Source organism: Rattus norvegicus, chromosome 19, assembly GCF_021556685.1.
Source record: "Rattus norvegicus strain SHRSP/BbbUtx chromosome 19, alternate assembly SHRSP_T2T, whole genome shotgun sequence".
In the NCBI taxonomy this organism is placed as follows: domain Eukaryota; kingdom Metazoa; phylum Chordata; class Mammalia; order Rodentia; family Muridae; genus Rattus; species Rattus norvegicus.
Window position 1 is genome coordinate 67,021,129 of NC_141552.1, and position 21,794 is coordinate 67,042,922.

Below are 21,794 nucleotides of genomic sequence, written 5' to 3' on the forward strand. Positions count from 1 at the left end.
CCCAAGATACTTGCATTTTACAGCTCTCTCTGCTTCAGGTCTTTTTCCATGGTGTCTCTTGGACTCTTTCCTGGTGGCAAATTCCCCCCTCCCCCCTCCCCCCTCCCCCGCTCCCTCCCTCCCTTTCCCTCCTCCTCTGGATGGGAGGAAGTCTAGCCCTATTCTCTCCCCTGCTCAGTCACTGGGTAATCAGCCAGCTTTATTGACCATTCACAGAGTAACTGGGGAGCAGTGTTTACATAACACCGAGACAAGAAATTCTTAGACTAAGGATGCAGCCAGATATGGAAGGCATAGAAATCAGCATTTAAGTAATGCAAGGATAATATTTACAGAGGGCACCATAACATCATGCCTACAGGCAAAATAGGTTCGCTGTTTTCTGCTTCATGTTTGGGAGGAATACCCTGCCCTTCAGCTCACCCTGATGTGGTTTAGAACTAAAAAGCTTTATGGAGAAGTCAAAGAAATTAATAGGAAAGAGTACTATATTCATGGATCTAAACAATATTTATGGTTATTGTTTCCTCCCTAATGGCTAGAACTCTCAGGTCTTTCTCCTATGAGTTAGGAGGTCCACTCGACACCATGTGTCCCTACCATCAGCTTTTGTGTACCTGGGCTGAACACCTTAGCTCAGTACTGCTGACTGTATCCTCTGAGGGGTGTGGCCTGTGGAGGGTGTGGTCCTGGAAGGTGTGGCCTTGGGGTGTGGCCTGTGGGTGGGTGTGTCGTGGGAGGGTGTGGCCTGTGGGTGTGGCCTAGGGAAGGGTGTGCCCACAAGTGTAGGAGCTCCTCTGATTTTCTTTGTCCTTCTGCATACTCTTCCTGCCTTGAATAATAATCTTTGCCTCCAAACATTCTCTCCTTCACAGCTATTCTCTCTGCAACGAAGCTCATTGGCAGTCATCTCCACAGGCTTTGCTTGCGAGGTTGGGGCACAGGTAGCAGCTGTGGAGAGGTCAGTGGCAGAGGAAGCCTCTGTTTCACTTGTCTGCAACATGGCGCCGGTGGGTGACAGGCAGAGGCCTAGTGGGGGACGGGGGGTTAGGCAACATCTGGCCATTGTTGGAACCAAAATTTCCACTGAAGGGTAGACTGGGTAAGTCTTAGAATAGAATGTGCACCCATGCCACAGAGAAGGAGACCCTGGTGACTGAGTGGAGGAGGCCAGGGTTCTGTTTTGTTTTTAAATTAGTAAAGTACAGGTTCTCAAATAGTTCGGGACGGCTGGTAACCTTATATAACCAAGGAACACTGCCTTTGTCTACAGGGGCTGAGGTTACAGGCATCATGCCCCAGCAAGAATGAGCTACAGAAAGAAAAAAAAAGCAAAACTAAGAACAAGAAACTGAGCGGTCATTTCAGGCGTGCATTCCTTCTAAGGCACAGACTAGGAGCCGGAGCAAGGGGCCGCAGCAGTCCGCATCAGGTTTCTCTGGGTTACCTTCTCCACGAAGCATGGGGCGGGGGCGGGGGGGTACTTCAGTATCTTGCCAACTGGAACTGGCCTGCACGGGGAAACTTGGCTGCGGTTCCTCATTTCTGCTGTTTTCTTGGAAGGTCTGACCACCGCTCATGTTCTGTTTGGTGACGTGGTACGAGGGACGCTGTTTTTATTTCAGTCAAAGCCCGTGCGTGGGCCTGGGAGAACCATCCCGGTAAATCGATGTTCCCAGGTTGCTTTCTACCTAAAAGCCTGCAGTGACTCCCAGCAACCTACAGGGAGAACTCTCTTTTCTAAGCCCCCCGAACTCCATATGCTCCTCTCCCTTCCCCCCACGATGCCGCCATCGCCCTCGCCTCCACCGAAATCTGTTCTTGGTCTTTGAGGTCACAAGACCACAGACATCACCTTGGGTAGGGATACCTGTGTCTCAGTTCCACTGAACAACTTGTCAGACAGATCTTATGCTCAGTTCTGCTCAGGGAAGCTACTCGCTGGCTGAAAGACACCCACATTCCGTGTACCCAGCAGCATATACTGGCTGATAGAGATATTGTGGAAATATCGTTCCTTTTAAGATCAGCTTTTGCAAAAAACAAAAAAGTGATGTAATATGTTTTCAATTCAAATATCTGTTTTAAATGACCTGTCTTAGCCACGAGTGGCCGGCTTGTGTTTATGAAGCAAAGCTGGACTGACCGGAAGTGGCAGAAGGAGACTGTTTCCTTTTGCCAACAATTAATCTGGGTTCTGGGGACAGGTGATCCTGCCCTCTGCTGTGAACCACTGGGCTCCAAGATCTGGGAGTGGCCGGTGGACCTGAGGGCTGAGAACACCAGCGAGCTGGTTAGGCAGCTAGGACAGGTGAGGTGGACTCTGGCCTCTCTGGCTCGCTAAGGGTCAGAGATACAGTCACTGGGCAACTCTTGGAACATGGGAAGAAGAGAATGGAAGAAATTGCCCTCTCCCACCCTGCCAAGTATGCCTCTCTATCCGTGACAGGGAGTGGAGAGAACCTCAGGCTCAGTGTGCAAGTATGGGGACTCAGCAGTCACCCACCAGGGCCATTGTCTGTTGCTGTGTCCTAGACCCAGTGCCATGGGACACTTAAGCTCTCTATGGGCACCAAGGCTAGGCACAGTGCAGACACAAGGCTACACATGATTGCTGTCTGCCTAGATGGCACCACCCACCAGACACATGGGTATCTGTGGAAGAAAGAAATTCTTGGCTCAATCCAGAGTTCATTACAAAATTCTTACAAGAGGCAGATTGGTCTTAGGAGTCTGGCTTGAGCTGTCTTGGAGTTGGGTACTCAGGGTGAGCAGAGGCAGACCATGAGGATAGTGTCCCTGTCAGCTTCAGACTCCGGCTTTAGGGTCATCTAAAGTCACAGATGCTGTGAAGTCTGTCATCAGAGGGAGAGGTGTCACAAGCCCGGCTCCTCCTGAGGTCTCTCCCCATTCCCCTGTGCTTGCAAATGCTGCCTTTCCCATCTCCTGACAAGGTGGGTCCTGTGCATGTTTATGCCCTGATCTTTTCTTATAAGAAACCCAGTTACATTGGGCCAGACACACGGACAGCATCACTCTGAGGTAATCACCTCTTCACAGACCCTGACAGGGTCACCATCTTATGAGGTGCCGACCAGGTTTATGTGTGCAGAACTCACTGAAGTGCTGAAATCCCCCCCTACTGCTACCCAGCAAGGTAGGGTGTGGGAGACCCAGGCAGGGCCTCAGGACTCTGGCAAGGTGTTGGGATTTTATTGGCTGGTGGAAGGTCTCAGACCAGAAACCTGTGTGAGAGACTTAGACTTGCAAGACCCTCTGTGAGATGAAAGAAAGGGTAAGGAGCCAGTGAGGGTGGGCTCTCTCTCCCCCTCTACATCCTCTCCCTCTTTCCCCACTGTCCCCTACTCCCCTATGTGTGTCCTTGAACACATGTATGCACCTGTCCATCACTGGGTGGCTGCTTTCTGATAGGCTCTCCATTTTAGCCCGAGACTACTCCTGGTATGTCTTGGTGCCATCCCAAAGCTTGGACACCAGAGCAGAGGGTGGTGGGACAGAGAGAGCCTAGGTAAAGCCACAAAGAGACAATAGCCACAACTCATGCCAGTGGGGAAGCAGGGAGTGGCTTCCTAAACTTGAACTTTACCCGTCTATAGGATGAAGAAAGCCAGGGGTTTGTCCCACATCCCTCTCCATATCCCCTCGTTTGTCCTTTCACCACAGTTGGCCCAGACCCTGAGGTTTACAGGACACATGGCAGGAAGTGATGCCAGCCAGGCTGAGAGAAGCATGCCCTGGGCAGGCCTGACAAGAAGACATCGCACAGGACAAAATTCAAGGAATTTAGACCCCGTGAGCGCTGTGAGAACTGTGCTGCTCAATGTCTTCGTGGCCAACTGTGAGGAACATCCAGGAAGGTGAAGAGACATTCTCAGAAGAGGGACAACTTCCCGTTCCCTCATCCCAGGCAGAGGGACAGAGCTCACATCCTAACTATGGGGAGCAACAGAGTGGCCTGGTGTGCATTGGCCCCAGGAGAGAAAATTGTATCCTCACAGCTCAATGGCAAAGGTATGAGGCTGCTCAGGGACTCCTGCTGCCTGCTCAGGCTACTGGAGTCCCTACATAGGGAGGTAAGGCATTCTACCCATGTGTGCGTGGGTGTTTGTGTGTACGTTGATGTGTATGTGTGTGGTGTGTGTCTGTGTGTGGTGTGTGTGTGTATATCTCTGTGTGTGTATATCTGTGTGTGTGTATATATCTGTGTGTGTGTGTATCTGTGTGGTGTGTGTCTGTGTGTGGTGTGTGTGTTTATATATCTGTGTGGTGTGTGTCTCTGTGTGGTGTGTGTATGTATGCATATTTATGTGTGTATGTATGTGTGCATTTATATGTATATGTGTGTGTGGTGTGTGTGTATATGTGCGAAGTGTGTGTGGTGTGTGTCTGTGTTTATACGTATGTGTGCGTGTGGTCTGTGTGTATGTATGTGTGTGTATGTGGTATATGTAAATATCTGTGTATATTTGTGTGGTATGTGGTGTGTGTGGTCTGTATGTATGTGGTGTGTGTGTATGTATGTGTGTGTGTGGTATATGTATGTATGGTGTGTGTGTGTGTGTGTGTGTGTGTGGTGTACACATATACATGTTCAGATGTGTGTGGGCACATGAAGTCATGCATGTGTGTGCACTGCATGGGGAAGCTGTAGACTGAGTTTGGGTGTCTTCCCCAATCCTTCTCTTGTCATTTACCAAATCAGGGAATCTTGCTGATCCTGGAACTCACTGAATTGGATGGTCTAGCTAGCCAGTTTGTCCGGGGCATCTAATTTGGAATGTACTCATGGTTACACCGCTGTGATTACACCAAGCATCCCCAAGTTTGCACTTCAGATTGGTAGACTCCATAATGGGGGAGCCATATCCCACAAGGTTGTTTGAAAACCATGGGAGAGGGTCAGCCTGGGCTGTTCTTTCTTTGGGTACTGGTTGGTTTTTGTAAACTTCACCCAAACCTATACACAACCAGAAAGAGAAATATCAACTGAGAAAATGCCCCCATTGCATGGCCTGTAGGCAAGTCTGTAGGGCAATTTTTAAAAATTAATGATTGGTGTGGGATGCTCAGGCCTCTGTGGGTGGTGCCGCCCCTGAGCAGGGGTCCTGGGATCGGTGTGAAAACTGCTGAGCTAAGCAAGCCGGTGGGCAAGCAGTGCTCCTACAGGGCTTGTGCTTCAGTTCCTGCTTCCAGGTTCCTGCCTTGGCATCTCCTAATGGACTGTGACCTGGGATATGGAAGTTGAATAATAAATCCTTTCCTCCTCAAGCTGATTTTGGTCAGTGTTTTATCACAGCAGTAGAAACCTTAGGCAGGTTCACATGTACAGGTGTGCAAATACACATAGGCACGTGCACACACAAGTCTTTCCTCTGAGAGGAATTTACTCTTTTTGTCACACACTCCGAAACTTGCTGTCAGTCTTGAAGGCGATAGCCTTGGGGACCCGCGGGAACATCAGACACCAAGGCACACTCTCCTGGGTATTTCTCATGTGAGCACTTCCTTCAGTGTTCTCTCTCTCCCCTCCACCCCCCGCCCTCTTTCTATTTTTATCTCAAGCACATAGTAGCTATTAATTCTCACTAAGTACTTCCGAGCATAAGGCTTGCTGGGCTTGTCTCGATAAGAAGAGACCCATTTAAAAGCAGGATCGTGTAAAGTAAATATTTTCTTTTCCTTCTTTAAAACCCGATCAAGATGAACCTTCCGGAAACCATCTGCTCGGATGCTCTTTGGTCAGGCATCGCAACTGCTATCATCCTTTGTCCTCAGGACAGGCTCGCTCACATTGCCCTCCCCCACCCCTTCCCCAGGGTAATAGCAAGTACTTCTGTGTTCTGGTCCGTGGGCTGAAACATTAGCATTTGTTGATTATGTCACAGCACAATTCTGCGCTCACATTCATTTCATGCCAAAAGACATTGTGGCTGGCCCTGGTTTAGAGCTATAAACTATCTAGCACTAGTCTTATTTCCTGGTTTCATTACACCTTTGCATGGTTTTCACTCGACTGTGAACACTGATGTCCCTTCCAGGGTGTGGCAGGGCCCTGGAACCTACCTGATGTGGACGCGCATGCGCACCAGTGCATACTGTGCTATGCTGCGCCTGAGGCGGGTGGAGGTGATTCCAGGTGGGATAGAAAAGCCCAGTGCCTTCTGCCTTCTCTGGAGCTCTGATTCGTGTGGTTGAGACAGGACTTCCTAGAACTCCCATGCTGTGAGGAGACCCCAGCCCACGGAGAAAGCCCATAGAGACACACTGGTTCAGCTCAGTTTTGGCATCTCCCCAGCCAGATAGCCTGGCACGCAGTTGTCAGAGGGTCTCGGGTCCTGGCGCCTAGCCAGTGGCATTCAAAGCTGGGGCTTCGAACGCTGATGCTGAGTCAGAGCCCAGCCATCCCCACTCCCGACCTTCGAAATTCCTGAGGCACGGAACTCATGAGGTCAACAAAGCAGCCATTGTATCGGACGCTAAGTATGGAAGGAGTTTGCTGGCCGTAACGGGGGCACCGGGTAAGGACTGCTTCAGTACAGTGCGGATCAAATGATGTGGGTGACCTTGTTAGCAGGCCAGTAACCGCCCCAGGGGACCATCAAGGTCCAAGTGAAAAACGCAGCCTTCAAAATAGTACTCAGGCCCATTCGTCCCAAGGAAAAGCCCTAGCTTCATCCCAGAGTTATTTGCGTGTGTGCCTTTTAATTTTCAAGACGTTCTTAAGTTATTTATTGAAGCTTCCATTTGTTTCTGATTAGATTTTAGGCTCTTGGAAGCCAAAGCACATCTTACTTACTGTGTTCTCCATACGCAGGCATAGTTCCAGGAGAATCTAGAGCCCTGGCTCCCCCCACCCAGGCCCCCTAGACTCTGGTCAGCAGGACTCTGGGCCTTGACTACCTAGTTTGGCCACTGGACTCATTCCTTCTGGCCTGGGAAACTGCCTATGGGTTCAAGAAATGGACAGAGCCCAGGTTGGTCAGGAGGCCTTAGGATGAAAGCAGGCTCCCTACTCCCAGTGGATTCTTACCTTACCTAAGACCAATGCCTCCCAGACTCATTTTAGCCCAAGAACACAATGCTAACCCATCCCAGCCAGGGCTGCTCTGAAGTTCCAAAGACAGAACAGCAGAGAAGGCTTTTGTACTGATTCACTTGGCAAATGAAGACACAGTGTGACTACCTGCTGTGAGCTCCTCTGAGGAATGGGGATAATAACAGTGATTATTTCCTGCCTGCGTTCCTGATCCACCTCCCTCGCCGGTCTTCCTACTTCTATTTCTGTGCTTTTAAAAGGCAGTCTTCACCCAGCAGCTGGGCAATCTTTTTAATATGCAAATAAGCCTACGTCCTTCTGTTTCTAATCCACCGTGACTTCACTCTGCGGTTAAAGACCGGATCTTCAGCTCAGGCCTGGGTAGCCGCCCTCTGCCCCTCACCCTCTCCACACACAGCTTCCGGTCTGTTCTCCAGCCTCACGGAGACCCTCACCTCCCCAAGGCGTTTGCTCATCTCCTGAGTAGATAGATCTGTATCGAGTGCTGACCAGAGTGTGTGTCAGCTCCCATAAAGGATTCCTTACCTGGCTTCTCTGCACAGCCTCCATTTACCACAGTGCCTGTCAGTACAACCCCACCACAAGACATTGTCTAGTCTAGTGAGAGTCCACCAGCAAGGCAGCTACCACCACACGGCAGGCCCTCAGCAAACGTTTGCTGAAGAATGAATAAATGAATGAGAAACACTCCAAAGAGAAGACATGTGGAGTGACTGGTATGATGCTGTCGGCAGGCACGGGTTTCTGCGCACCTGACACCACGCCCTCTTCTCGGTGCAGAATGTTTCCCACGGACTGAGAGACAGTGTGCCTGGGGCTTTCGGTCCTCTGGGGGCCTTGGCTATGATGTCCATGAGAACCTCAGCATCATGGCTGCCTGGCCCAGATCACTGCTCCACTTGAGAGGCCTTCCGTGACAACTTTACAATCAGGTCGGGCCCTGCCCTCGGAGATTTTAGTACAGCAAGTCATCCTGGGCCAGGAAGGGGTGCTTCCCCATAAGGAGAATCAGTGTTGCTGCAGACACCAGGACCGGAGCCCAGCTCTCTTCCACCAGCCCCAGTGACAAAGTGGAGCAGGGAAACCAGCCTAGTCTTTCTAAGTCTGTGACTGAGAGGTCAGCTGCACCCCTTTTGCAGGTCTGTTCTTTGCAGGCTGAGGGGGCTGAGAAAGATGATCTACACTCCAGGAGGGCTGTGAGAAGCAGTGAACAGCTTGTGAGGTTGAAGGACAGGTTCTGGCTGCTCTTTCCTCCCCGATGGAGCCTAGCCACAGTAGGACCTCGAGTGTTTGAGGCAGCCAGCCACAGTAGGACCTCGAGTGTTTGAGGCAGCCAGCCACAGTAGGACCTCGAGTGTTTGAGGCAGCCAGCCACAGTAGGACCTCGAGTGTTTGAGGCAGCCAGCCACAGTAGGACCTCGAGTGTTTGAGGCAGCCAGCCACAGTAGGACCTCGAGTGTTTGAGGCAGCCAGCCACAGTAGGACCTCGAGTGTTTGAGGCAACCCTGTTCCGAAGATCTTGCTGCGGCTCTCTGTTTTCCTGTATAACTCTTTTTGTTCTGAGACACGGATCAAAGTCTCAGGGGCTTCCCCCAGGAACCCAAGTATCCCTCACCATGTTCATCTAAAGTGGGATGTCAAAATGGATAGCTACCTGGACACAAACACTAAGAAAAAAGTCATAGGGAGGGAGAAGGAAGCTCTCCGTTTCCTCAGACTCCAGGAGCAGGGACAAGAAGTACCATTGTGTATACACAGCCTCCTCCCCAAGGGTCAGCCTGCTCCACTCAGTCCAAAACCAGGCAGGTGGGTGGGTGAAGGCATGACCTGGAGTCTCCAGGCTTTCTCACCACAGGTAAGCTCTTGGTTTTGTCTCTGCTCCTGCCCATCGAGAAATAAGATTTTAGGGGTTGGGGATTTAGCTCAGCGGTAGAGCACTTGCCTAGCAAGCGCAAGGCCCTGGGTTCGGTCTCCAGCTCCGAAAAAAAGAAAAAAGAAAAATAAATAAATAAATATATTAAAAAAATATTTTAAAAATGAAATTGAAGCGGTGGTGAGTGATTTACGGGCATCTCTGAAAGTAAGCCCTTCCCTTTACAGATTCTGAGTAAAGCCTTCCGCTCTGCATGCTGTCACCCTGCCTGGCTGGCTACCATTCTGTGTTCTAGAGAAGCAGTTCTCAACCTTCCTAATGCTGATACACTTGTAGTGAGCCCCAACCATAAAATTATCTTTGTTGCTACTTAGTAGCTGTAACTTCGCTACTGTTAGGAATCATGTCAACATCTGACATGTAGGATAGCTCATATGGAAAAGAGGTCACAGCCCACAGGTTGAGAACCACTGATTTAGATTCTTAGCAAGGTTCCTGGAAGGTGACCTGGTACAAGAAGGACCAGAGAGGCTCCCAGGGTTCGTTTGACCTTCTCCAAGGCCGGCCTGGGATCTGACCGAGAGATGTGCTCTCAGCTAATCCAGTTCCACAGCGCCTCACAGCAAACTCTTCTCTCTCTGAAAGTCACAGACCCTATTCTCCCTTTCTGCCCTGTACAGTGGCCATGACATCTGCGGCCAACCAAGAAAAATATCAGATCTTGGCTGAGACCGGTCAGGCAGGTCTAGGAGAGAGGCCTAGGCTCTGAGGTGACACAATATGCCCCTCTCTGAGGTGACACGATTATGCCCCAACCTGTTTCATTGACAAAAGCTTTCGCAGCTGTTTCCTTTAGTTTTAGAGATAATCATTGGCCTTGAACATTTCTCTGCTCAGCCTCAGTGGAAGGACCTAAGGCCAGAGAAGCCTGAGGAGCTGGCCTGGGCCTGGGTGGGTGTTAACCCTCCCTGCCCCCTTCTTTCTGCTGGCCTACCTCTGAGGGCCAGGACCCAGGTGCCCTGGGCCTTGCACCTACTGAAATGCTTGCTTGCCCCGCCTCTTCCTGGCCTTAAGAGGAAGGAGAGATCACCTCAGTACCCTCTGTTCTCTGCTTGTTGGGCTGTCTCTACCTCAGCAGGGGAGCTCAGACCCCTAAGTCAACACCTCCTGGCCAGGCTCTGACCCTCAACTCAGGTCAGGCTCTGCCAACAGGAATCAGAAGGGAGACGGCTCGGAGAGCAGGAGAGCTTGGGGGGAAGAGGAATAATCGGAATTTAAGTACCGTCCCCACACTTCTCATGACTTAACGCTGTAAGTTCTGTGTGTGCAGAGCCGTAAGCTGCTACGCTGTGAGGTTTTAAACGTTCCGCAAGTGGCGTCACACTGCAGTCAGCAGTTTCTGGTCAGCTTCCCTACCTAAAATCACATCATTTATTTATTTATTTATTTAGTCTGCGTAGCCTGCTTGCATCTATTATACTGTCACAGATTTAATTTAAAGCATTCTAGTACCCGGTAAGCAAGATGATTCAGCAGGGAATGGTGCCTGAATTCTATCCCTGAGGCTCACATGGTAGAAGGAAGGTGTGTGGGCTGTGCTCTGATCTATACAGTCAATGCACACGAGGGTGGGAGGTGGGGCATGGGGCACACACACTAAGATAGATAGATAGATAGATAGATAGATAGATAGATAGATAGATAGATAGATAGATAAATGTAATAAAGAGTGCAAACCTGTTTTCTATCCTAGGGGTAGAGCCTGCCGGTTTGATTCCTTTCTTTTAATCTTCATATATGCGGTGAAGCGACTTGCCGCCATAGGCAGGCCAGGCAGCATGTTCTGTGGTCACCTTTCTTTATCTGCCTGTGGTAAGATGGCCTACAACCACTCCCTCCGATCTCCTTGTATGCAGTGCCCTCCCTGGGACTCTGCTGAGTCAACTCATCCTACCTGGCTGTAACTTTGTATCCTTTGAAGGACATCTCCTCCAGCCCCGTGCCATAAAAGTAAGTGAATCAGATGGTTTGTGTTTTTAGTTTTATTGTAAGTCTTCCTGGCTTGGTATGAATATTGTTTCTACAGCATTTCCCAGGCTATACCAGCCCATGTTCAAATTCTCCAGAGCCTCGGGATCTTAGGATCTCACAGTAGACTCAGCCCTGCAGAGTTTCTCTTTGGAGAAATCCACCAGAATTTGTACCAAGGCAAACAAACAAACAAATCAAAATGGGGACATTGAAGAGGTTGCTTGTCTCACCACGGATCTCTCAGTGCACCAGGGGGTCCCCAGGCCAGCGTGACAGGCATCGAATGGAGATACTCAGATGACACACACATAGATGCCAGAAAACACACAACACCACGCAAAGGTTGGACTGAGGGACTGACTGAGCAATCATGTTCCACTGTGTAAAAGTTCCACAATAACCCAAGGTTTCCTTAAAGATCTATTTTCACACATGTACATGTGCGAGAGTGCATGCTTGCACGTGTGCGAGAGACCTCAGCTCCAAACTATGCAGATCAGATCCCCCTGTCACTGGAATTAGAGCTGGGTGTCAGTCACCTGAAGTGGGTGCTGGAAACCAAGTCCTCTGGAAGAGGAATAAGTGTTCTCAAAAGCCAGCTCTTCAGCCTCCAAAGGGTATAGTTTTCTTACCTCTGAGAAGGGCCAGTGGATTAATCCCTCGTGTCCTCCAGAAACTCAACAGAAGTTATGATGCCTACAAGGGAAGGTTTTATTAGAGACGCAGTGGTACGAGGAACGAGGAGTCACCAAACAGCCGCCCATTTTGAGTTTCTAGACGGTTGCCACTCAGCAACCCAGTGCTGCTCTGCCTTCCCCAGACTCCTGGGCCCAGAGGATAAGCTCACCCCCTGGCTCTCAGTTCTCCAGAAGAAGTTTCTATCATTCATGGTCAATCCAGAGAGACGCCAGGAGCAGACCAGCAGGTGCACACACAGCTCCGGTCATGAAAGAAAACTCCTCCAGAGAAGCCAAAGTATCACAGAGACAGGGTCTGCAGATGGCTCTCCTACAAGACACGGAGACAGGTGCTGCCAATGACAGCATCACTTCAGCTCAAGAAAGCTCAGTTGTGCCTTTGGTGCTGTTGGACCTGGGTGGCTTTTATTTTTTCCTTCAGTGTTCTGCTCTGTGAGGTGGAGAGAGGACAGTGATGGTGTGTAGCAAGGAGACGGTGAGTGGCCTTGATCAGAAGGAACCACCTACTGTTCCCATCATCCAAGGAGGGGAGACAGACAAGAGTGGAAGAAACAAGGCTGAGACAACAAGCAGGCAGCAGGCAGCCTCAGGTTTAACCCGGACTTCTCAGGCCTGACCTCACTTCCTACAGTGAGTGAGTCACACCAAGTGCTACTCATGAGCTTTCAAGTCTCTGTTTGACCAAATGATCACAGAGACAGCTATCGGTCCAGTCGTAAAGATCCACAGCCTCTGCCTCGCCCACCTCCTTCCTAGGACAAGAGACTCGGGGCTCAGAAGTTCAACCCTAGAGGCACCAGCCTTATGCTGCTTTGTGATGTTGGCCTAATTTGTTATCTCTTAGAAGAATCCACGGCTAGGTGTGATGGTGCGGGCCTTGAGTCCTTGCTCTTGAGAGACGGGGGCAGGTTAGTCTCTGAGTTTGAGGCTAGTAGCTGGGACTCCATATAGAGACCCTGCCTCAAACAAGAAAGAAAAGAAAAAGAAAGAAGGAAGGAAGACAGACAGACAGAAAGAAAGAAGAAAGAAAGAAGGGAAGGAGAGAGAAAGAGAGAGGGGGAGAGAGAGAGAGAGTCCATTTACCTCCTGCAAGCAAGTTTACTGTCATCGTAGGGACATTTATGAGTCAAGGGCATGGCTTGTTGTCACTGAAAGCGTGGTGCTTAACTTCAGAACCCAGGAGCTGGGCTGGCCTGAGGACTAGTTGCTTTCAACTGTAAACTTTTCCAAGGAGAGCTGATGGAGCCCTAACGAGGATGAGAGGGGTTCTTCCGAAGGCCAAGGGAGAATGGCTTTCCCCCAAGAGCAACGGTGTCGAGTACAGTCACACAGCCCCCCAAAAGAGCCAAAGCCAGAGCTCCACCCTTAGACTCTGGTCCCTCTATCAACACCAGGTCGGGTAGAAGGCCTTTGCAAAAGCACACACAGAGACTGTTGGGGCTTGTAGAGGGCTATGTGAGGGACCTTATGATGTCCTTTCACCCCTCCTGATGGTCTGTATTTATAGATGAGAGCCCAGGCTTATGGCTGCTAGTAGTCTAATGCTAATTTTGTTCCCTGCCCCCAGTTGCTTCTGATTGGCAAATAAAGATTCTAACAACCAATAGTTGAGCAGGGCAGACAGAGGCGGGACTTTAGGATTTGGGGGGAGGATTTGTGATGCAGGGAGAGTGGGTCGGAGAGATGCCATGCCTGAGACCAGTGCATGAAGAAGAGCTTTGGCCACCATGAGGAGCCAGGAGAGCGAGGCCCAGTTGGGTGGCCATCTGGGCCCAGAGCAGCCAAGACAAGGCATAGAATTAATAAGTAATAACTCAAGATTAACCACTTGGAGCTTAGGCAGTGGTCCAGCTATTAAGCTACATAGGGCTATATTTTATTAAAATATAAAGGCTATGTGTGTGAGTGTGCGCGCGCGCGCGCGTGTGTGTGTGAGTGTTGTGTGTGTATGTATGAGTATGTGTGTGTGAGTGTGTGAGTGTGTGTGTAAATGTGTGTGTATGATTATAAGTGTGTATTGAGTGTGTGTGTGTGCGCATGAGTGTGTGTGTATGAGTGTGTGTGAGTGTGTGAGTGTGCGTGTGTATGATTGAGTGTGTGAGTGTGTGTAAGTGTGTGTGAGTGTTGTGAGTGTGTATGATTGAGTGTGTGTGTATACATGAGTACATGTGTGAGTGTGAGTGTGTGAGTGTGTGTGTGTGCGTGTGTGTGTGTTTCATTCAGGAACATAAAGCATTGAGGTGGGTTGCAAACCCACTGACAGGATTTATTAATTATTAACTGTTTCTACACAGGCTTATCCCTGAAGCCCCATAAATCCCTTACACATTCACTGAGAGTGTCCAGCATTCATCCCTCTGACCCAACACTCACCCTGAAAGGCTCTCACACTGCCTCCCTGGGGCCCTCAAATATGGATCAGGTGAGCACATGTTCCCGTGGGAAGATGCCATTAGTGGGGGCTGGGCTCAGCTCACAGGATTCAAGATAATGGACAAGCCAAGTGTGGGGGCACATGTGCCAGTAGTTGGGAGGCAGAAGTAGACAAAGTCTATAAATTCTAGGCCAGTCTTATCTCCATAGTGAGTTCCAGAACAGCCAGGGCTACATAGAGACATCCTATCTCAAAAGTAAGTAAACAAATATTCTAAAACACAGCATGGAGGACCATATTACAACCCAGCCCCAGTGTGGTGTCTACAAGTTGTCCACAGAATTGAGAGCGTCTTCAGACCCCGAAACTCCCGCAACCTACACGCTGCAGAACGGTGGGTTCTCGGGCTGAGCTGTGCAATCTGAGCCTGCAGGGCCTGGATTCCTGTAGCAGAAAGGAGGGACTGGTCAAACATGGACATTGAGTGTATGCAGGCAGCCTAGGGAGGCTGATTCCACAAATGGGTTAGGCTCTAGTCAGTGCTACTTTAGGTCACCTTACAGCCTGGGCCAGACCTGAGCTGGGGCTGTGGCATCTCTCAGGGACAGTTTTGCAGCTCTGTCCTCTCTTCAGTCTGCCTCGCATGCTCAGTTCACATCTACCCAGCTGTCACTGCTGCTGTGTCTGAACAAAAGAACAGAAGCCAGCAGCAAAGACCTAGAGATGCTAACTAGGACCAGCAGGCGTGGCTCGGTGTCCCCGAGGGAGCTGCCCAAGCCCTAGGCTGGCTGACCACATCTTTGGCAAGAGTCAAAATTGGGCTTTGCTTCCTCTCTGATCTGCCAGCCTGTGTTCCTGGCTGGGTCAGCCAAGGAGCCAAGACAAACACTGTGTGTGAGCTCACTGGCCTGAGGCCCGAAGTGCGGATGTGCAATCTGAAATGTGGGCTTTGGATCAGAGTCCTGACTGGGGGGGAAAAATAAGCATGAAATCTTGAAACAAAAACCAATGTTAACTCAAACCACTTCAGAGGTTACTTAAAGTTGTTTGGGCCCCAAATGTTGCTAACGGTGAAACCAAGATTTAAATGGGCCCTCTGGGAGAGATAGAGAAGGGAAGGATTCCCAGAAAAGGATGAGGAGGTTGGAACTTGAATAGTACATTAACATTTTAAGAAGACAAAAGGTAAAATTCAGCCCGGGGGAGGGTGCTGCTATGACCTGTGACATTAGTGATTAGAGCACACACACACCCCGCACCCCAGCAGCTCCAGGGTTCAAATCCCTTCAGTTACTGCCTCTGCTACCTCTCTCTTAGCTGCACAGGACAATTTGAAGGTGGAGGCTTATGCTACAGAGAAAGGCTGGGAGCTTGTGCAGGACTATGTGGTATCAACAAGGACAGGGAAGTCAGATGTCCTCAAAAAAGTGGCCCATAAAAGCCGGCTGGCTAGCCCAAGGACCAGAGTCCCTGGTTTCAAGGAGGCTGCCATGACTTGCTTCACCATGGGCCTTTTCAGACTAGGGAGGTGGTAGCCGTGGGTGCAGGCGTCAGAGCCAGAGACACAACTGTGAGATCCACAGGGCAAATGGAGATAGAGAATGTGGAGAGCTGCGTGACTCTGGCTCTCGATCTACTGGTAAATATCACATGGGTCTTTGCCTCTTCTCAGGGACTTATTACTTGAGAGATGGGCAACTTCAGAAGTGGCTGCAGGAAACATCGCTGAACTCCCCCACAGGAGGTGTGAGCCACTCTCATGCACAGAACCAGAACAGTACAGACTGTATTTGTGAAGCCAGAAAGAATGTCTCTGATTTGGGGAGGGGCTTGCTTCTGGAAACACTGAGTTCCAGAGCCCCTGTGGAGAATGATCAAAAAGTGCAGAAGGCAGTAAAGACTCAATCAGCTACAGCAATCCAGACTCTAGAAAGAAACTGGGTGTAATGAAATAGCCCTGTAATCCCAGCACTAAGAAAACAGAGATAGGAAGATCTCAAGTTCAAAGCCAGCCTGGGCTACATTATAAGTACTTATCCCCCAATAATAATAGCCACCAATTTGATAAATACACAGTCAAGGTGGAAATACCCCATCTGTGCTTCATCCCCTCCCCTCTAACACGACATAATTACGGATACCTTCAGAGACCCTGAGTTTAGTTAAACACAGACCTATGAAGCGCCATAAACACCTTTCTGTCCAGGAACCAAAGACTCCTGCAGGCTGCCAGGCATCTTTTAACTTTAGCCCTAAACTGAAAAGGCACAGTAACCAGTGCCAGCATCTGTGCAGCACAGCGCAGCTCCAGAGCCCACTCAAACCCTCTGAGATGCACATGGGGCCAGGGGAGGCTCTCCTCTCCTCTCTCCTCTTAGATAGGTCCAACCAAGTCCATTGCCCAGACAATTGAGCTGATACTCAGCCTCGGTCTCATTCAGAGGCTTGCCCTGGCCCAGAGACATCCACGGGAATAACATTCTGGAAGCAGACAGCCTTTCTGAGTGGGTCTTTCCAAATTGCATTTGAAGTAGATCTTGGCCCGAAAGGGGATCCCAAAGTGCTTCCCTGAAAAGCTTGCATGATGCTTTCCCAGGAGCATTTACGCAAAGATGACGGCCTTATAAACGCTAATGAGCTGTCTGGCTGTAGTCCAAGTGTATCTGCTGAAGACCATTTTCTCATCCCCATGATCTCAGACTAGCAAACTGCATGAGTAGCTACCAGGAAGCAGCTGCTAAGTGCTGTTACAGTCATCCTGCCTCACACTGACCACTTGGTATTTCCTTTTTAACCCTTAAGAAATGCATCTCTAGAGCCTGCAAGACGGCTCCGTGGGGGTAAGAGTGTTTGTTGCTAAGCCCAACTGCCTAAATCTGATCCCCAGGACCCATATGATGTGAAGTCCTGCAAATCGACCTCTGAATTTTCCACATGCACTATGGAGCACACACAAAAGAGATAAAATTTTTTAACATGAGGAATACGTTTTTACAACTCAGCATTCTTGCTCAAATCTCAAGCAGAAGGTTGTACTTGACATCAATTTGTTCATTCTACAGGTAACTACTTGAGCCCCAGTGAGCCCAGTCAGGGGCTAAGGGCTTAGCGGTAAATATGCACACGGCCTCCACCTTAGGGAAGAAGACCTTGGTCAGTGCCAAGTCCTGTCAGCCACCTGTCATAACAGGTCTTACGTGAGGTGGGGCCATTCCTGTAACTGCATTGCTACCCTTGCAAACCCCTGCAGCATGGCACATGACAACAGGTAGCATTTACCTGAACTTAGCAAGGTTTCAAGATGGTAACAGCCGGTAATAACCCAGCCTCTGCCCCCCTGGACCTTACTGCCCGTCCTCAGGCATCGGTCAGGCTCTCGAACCCTACATTCCCTGATCAGTTTCTTTGGACTCTACAACTCAGTGAATATAGAAGGGTGCCCACAGGATTCCCCAAATAAAGTGGAGCGGGTTCACATGTGCTCTTCTCTTGCCAGGTTCAACAGTGGGTAAAACCCCACCTGCAGGGTCTGTGAATGTCACAGAAGGGTCCCTAAAGATCTTTCGCAGAGTCTTCTTCCTCCTGGTTCTGCTTTTCAAACCTGCATGCTGACCCCACGACTTGTTTATACCAACAACTCATCTCTGTTTTGGAAGAGACCTTACTTATCTCTTCCCCACCTATTTGTCACACTGAGATGGAGGCCCAGAACCTACTCCCTACTAGAGCAGGAGACTGAGGTGAGAAAGAAACTCTGGCCAGGCCAAGGTTTGAAAACCGCCACCAACCGAGAGCCACTGTCAGGCTCACAGATGACATGAATAGAATCCTGAGGCAAACTAGAGTCCATAGGGTCCTCAGCCAGCAGATGTCACTGGACTGTCTGAACTGAGGACAGGCCTGGGAGCCACTAAGTCCCATTACCATTCAAAGAGCTGAAAAGGTGTGGCATGCCTTCCTGTCAAACCCAGTCTGACATCTGCAGCTGTGGGAGCTTGGCCCAGCAATTTACCACAGTTGCCAGTGGATACCTCTGGACCTATCAGCTGGTCACCAAGGGAGTGATGGATACATTGTATCTGCTTCCCACTCAGGCCAGATCCAGCAAAGTGGGTCCCATTTTCAGCATCTTTCTCGCTTAACATAGTTGCCAGTGGATACCTCTGGACCCATCAGCCGGTTACCAATGGAGTGATGGGTACATTGTATCTCCTTCTCACTCAGGCCAGATCCAGCAGAGCGCGTCCAGTCAGCCCGCTCTGCCTTTTCCAGTCTTTCTCCTGTAAACACTGAGGAGACTTAGAAAGAACCAGCCAAAGCAAACAAAACCTCCCTTCGTGATCCTGTTGGCCTTTGTAAGGATGGATGCACATAAGGAGCAAAGACGTCTCCTGCCTGTAGCGAATCACATCCCTGTGACCTACTTTAGGGACAGGCTACCCACTTCTGCTGGGCTCTGGATCACAGCAGATACCCTGGTGGTTCTTAACAGGCTGGCCATGGTGTCCACATTCAGAGTCTAGTACCCACAGGTGTCTTGCTGCTTTCTTCCCTCTTCCCTAGGGTCCCTTTTGCCTGTCTAGTACTAGGACCCTGGGACTTGTGCGTCCCCATCAGAACAGGATCGTTGATGAAAACATGTAGTAAGACAAGTTTAGGCTGGAGTTCAAACCAGATACAGAGAACCAACCGTGCTCTACCGAGGGCATCCACCCTCAGCTTCTAGGAGAGGACCTAAAACAAGGAGCAGAGAATGAACCCAGGGAAGCGTGAGCAAGAGCATAGCCTATGGTTTCTATGGAAATATCAGTGGGAAAAAAGAAAAGGGCTTAGAAGGCTATCCTTGGACCCAAAGGCAGTATGACAAGGGCTAGAACCAGAGTACAAGTGGGAGGGGAGAGTGGGGCTCCGCTCTGGAGTGGCTGTTTGCCTAAGGAAGGTGTTCTAAAGCCCTTCGGCTACTGTTGGTCCTCAGGTTCACTGAGGCCTAGATATAAACAACAGAAGACATGTTTCCTGAGCTGTACATGATGCTCCTTCCTCTTAGAGCTCTGTCCCTTCCTCCTTGCACTGGGGGCTTGGAGCCTGGAAAGAAGGAGAAGCCTTGATGTCCTCAGAGCTCGGGATCCAGGTAGAAAACCACAGCTCCTCCTCAGGCCCAGACCCTATCTACCCCAGCCCTCTTGCTTTTAGTAGCGTATCCCGAGGTTGTTGGTGTTTCTCAGTTGTCCTTGGTATTCCCATTCTCCTCAGGGCTCCTCTTGACCCCTGGTACTCTTCAGTGGTCCTCTTCTGACTGGTCAAACCCTCTCAGACACAGGTGACCCAGCACTACATACCTCTTTACCTCCATATACCCTATACCCTACTCTTTACCCCACATCCCTCTCTCTACCCCACACCCTGCGCCCAACACCCACCTATACCCCACTCACCTGCCATTCGTTCCACATCCTCTGCACCCAACACCCACTCCACACCCCATCCCCCTCACACACCTTGCACCTCACTCCTAGCACTTCAGGCCACTCGGAGAAGAAACCAGCTTTCTGAGAACTGCACAGATACTAAACAGACGGGAGCCAGCTGAACCTAGAAAGAAGAGTGGCCTCTGACCCAGTGAAAACAAGGTAAGATGTCCTGACTAAAAGCCACTGGCTATGACTCCCTCCTGTAGGAGCAAGGGAGAAGGAAGACATCAGCTAGCCATCCATCCTCCATACCAGAGCTGCCCTGGTTCTTGGGTGCTGGGCTGCCAAGAGGTTCACTGTCTTTGTTCACTGAGGTTCTCACAACTTAAGAGGAGCAATGGGAATGGCTGGGTGACCCAAGGACAGGATCACCTGTGTGTGCTCCAGGACTGTCATAAAGACCCTCAGCTCCTGGTGGAAGCCATTTAAAATTTATTATGAGTTGCCCAAATGCCAGATACTAAGACCAATGTGTGACCTCCAGGTACCTGGGTAGTAAGGAATGACTTGGGGGTTAGCTTGGCTACATTTCACAGAGACTAAAGGGCTAGGATTTGAGCCAGATTCACAAATCTCTCCCTCTCCCTCTCCCTCTCCCTCTCCTTCTCCCTCTCCCTCTCCCTCTCCCTCTCCCTCTCCCTCTCCCTCTCCCTCTCTCTCTCCCTCTTCCCCCTCCCCCTCTCCCTTCCCCTCTCCCTCCTTCTCCCCCTCCCCCTCCCTGCACCCCACCATGTGTGTGCACATGGTTATGCATTGTGTTGAGTTAGGATACACAGACGTCAGCTACCAGATTCCTGTTTCTTCCAGAACATGAGTCTTTTCCTCAGAGGCCTTCAGTCAGCTGGATGAGGCCACTCATAGCACAGGACTCAGGGGTTGTCTGCACCACCCAAAACTCTACTAATTGAAATGTCAGTCTTACAGAAACACCTTCTCACCTGCGGCTATGTAAGGCTTGGCCAAACATCCGGAGTTGGAGTCCAGCAAGGGACACATGCTGCACCTTACCTGGAACCCCCACGACCTTCTTAGTGTGTGCCTTGCTGAGGATACAAGGATTTGGGAGCCAGAGCAGGACCGCAGAATGCATTGCCGAGTGACGAGTGATGGTTACCCAGCAGCGCCAGCAGCCTGTTAAATCACAGATCGGATAGTATTAAATTCACTGTACTTTTCTTGTCTCTAGGTAGCCAAAAAAGAAAACATGAAGAAAAACAAAACAGGCCCGAGGGTAAAGCACAGCGTTAGGTGTGGCATCTGTGTCTCGGGGCATCAAAGGCTATAACTGGGAGGGTAAGGATGAAGCTCTGCAGCCCAGATAGGGCGAGCTTTCTAAAATGGATTATCAGGATCAGATGGTGGCGTCCGCAGAACCAGAAGTCCTGCAGGGGAAAACCGCTCACCACCAGGCTCCTGTGAACAAGAAAGGCGTGGGGTGCTGGAGAAAACCCAGCTGAAGGCTGCGGGAGGAAGAAGTTAGCTACAAAACGAAAGTAGGCGAGAAAGATCAGGGTCTAAGATTTTCCTGGCCAAGCGCAAACAAAGGCCTACACTGGTTCCCCCGCTGATTTGTTTCTTGCCAGCATTTCCCAAGCACAACGCAGAGCTCTTCATCCAGGTGGTCTCTCAAGGCTGTGCCTCCCTTGACCTGGGCCTTCTGGCCTCTGGCCCAAGGGAAATATAGGTTTGATGCTGGGCCATTGTTTCTTTTCTCTGTGTTAAGAGAGAAGAAAGACATGGTGTGAGTCCCCGCCAAGGATAGTGAAGGACAATGATGCCTTTGAAAAGCTTGTTTCTCTGGAAGGACAGTGGGGTAGGGAGAACACAGGAGGCAGCTGGAGAGGAGCATTTGGTCACTGTGCCTCCTTTGACAGGTAGGAGCATGCACAGGTATGGGGAGAGTGTGGAGTGTGGAGTGGGCAGTCCCGATGAGCAGGGTAGCTGAGGGAAGACAGCACAGGGACCGTACGGAAGGTGCCGGAGCCCAGGTCACCTTTGAAGGACTGACTCGGCTCTGCGGTTTTGGTGTCACTCAGATTCGCAGTGTGTGAAGAGATCTTGTTTCTTCCCAAATGTTGATTCTAATTTTGAAATCTTTCTAACAAGACAGTAAACTACATAAAAGGAGAACAGACAGATTGCTCCCCAAGTGGCAGCTTTCAAAACAGCACCCCACATGGCCTGTGCTATGCTGTTCTAAAAGCGGGTGCGGGTGGATGGGCGTCGCCTCAGCTGTGGGAGGCTATACCCCACTTCCACTATCCCCAGT

General features: G+C 50.2%; 1 long non-coding RNA gene across 1 annotated transcript; it reads left to right on the top strand.

Annotated features, from left to right (window-relative positions):
- The first annotated feature begins 6,193 nt into the window (after nucleotides 1-6,193).
- Nucleotides 6,194-21,399, top strand: LOC108348963 (uncharacterized). Its single transcript, XR_015643669.1, has 7 exons — nucleotides 6,194-6,539; nucleotides 10,705-10,961; nucleotides 17,551-17,794; nucleotides 19,102-19,185; nucleotides 19,308-19,374; nucleotides 19,571-19,684; nucleotides 20,442-21,399. It is a non-coding gene; the product is annotated as an uncharacterized LOC108348963 (long non-coding RNA).
- The last annotated feature ends 395 nt before the right edge of the window (nucleotides 21,400-21,794 follow it).